Source organism: Sciurus vulgaris (genome assembly GCF_902686455.1).
Source record: "Sciurus vulgaris genome assembly, chromosome: 5".
Classification (NCBI taxonomy): domain Eukaryota; kingdom Metazoa; phylum Chordata; class Mammalia; order Rodentia; family Sciuridae; genus Sciurus; species Sciurus vulgaris.
The window spans coordinates 77,246,581-77,247,691 of NC_136465.1; the positions used below are offsets into that span (position 1 = coordinate 77,246,581).

At 44.8% G+C, this 1,111-nt stretch overlaps 1 pseudogene across 1 annotated transcript; it reads right to left on the bottom strand.

The window, feature by feature from the left end:
- Positions 1-201: 201 nt before the first annotated feature.
- Positions 202-715, bottom strand: LOC306662938 (cysteine-rich PDZ-binding protein-like; annotated as a pseudogene). The gene has a single exon. The product of its transcript is annotated as a cysteine-rich PDZ-binding protein-like (transcript).
- Positions 716-1,111: the final 396 nt, after the last annotated feature.

Consider the following 1,111-nt stretch of genomic DNA (forward strand, 5'->3'; position numbering starts at 1 on the left):
GCACAAGGCCCTGGATTCAATCTCCAGTACCACCCAAAAGTTCCAGAACTTCAGAGGAAAAGAATGGATGCCTATCAGTTTTCTTGTTTGAAACTTATTCTTGTCCAGAAATAGGTTATTTTAAAGTTGAATATCTATGCTATGTCTTGAAAATTCAAAGCAGAAAGAAAAATCATAGAGCTAGAAACTTCATCAATATATCTACACAGACATTTGCTTGTAATTTTTGGTATCCAAACTTTTCTTCCCACACATCGCACAGATGCGCTTTTGGCAGGTACAGTCCTTGGCAGTAATGAGAATTCCGGTTGGTGCACAGAACTTTTACCAAGTCTGCAAGTGGAGAACTTATTCTTTCCATATGGATCAAATCTTGCTCTTTTTGAGGTCAAAGTTTGTTTTTAATCAGTGTTATTTCACCACCTTCTGTGGTGTTGCCTGCACCTGCCTTCCACATATCTGGGGTGATACCAGTACCAACTTTCTTTTCACATTCCGACACCATCCTTCCGTTTGCCGTTCCCTCAGACGCGGCAGCAGCAGCTTGCAAACATCAATACCACTGCCTGAAAAGGATTTCCTTCCGCGATGTCAAACTACTTCTGACGTCCCAGCTCTGGGTCCCGCCTAACTTGCACCTGGAAAACCGCGGGAGGAATAAAGGCGCTCACAGTAACTCAGGCAAGGAGGAGTTCCTGATGCAATCACAGAGGGGAAGGCCGAGATGTTCTGCACCTCGCAGTCCAAAGACTGCGGTCTTTAGCCCACGTTGGGACGAACTGCTGGAATCCTTTCATCCTACTGCCGCTGTCTTCAATTACCTGAAGGACCGAATCAGGAATCAGGGGCAGGGTAAGAGCCAGGAATACAGGAAGCAGGTGCCGCGCCGGAACCAACCCTTCCCCCACTAACTCTGTCCTTAAATTGGAACCATACAAGTATTCCCTGGGAAAAGATGAGATGTTGGTGTCTCAGGGTAAGATTTGTTACTTCTCAACTCCTGTGACATGTCCTCTTAAAACTGAACTCCCTTAGGTGACCTGTGTACCTTTCTGTGAGCACCAGCATCTTGTACATACCCAATATTATAATACTATATTAAAAATCATTC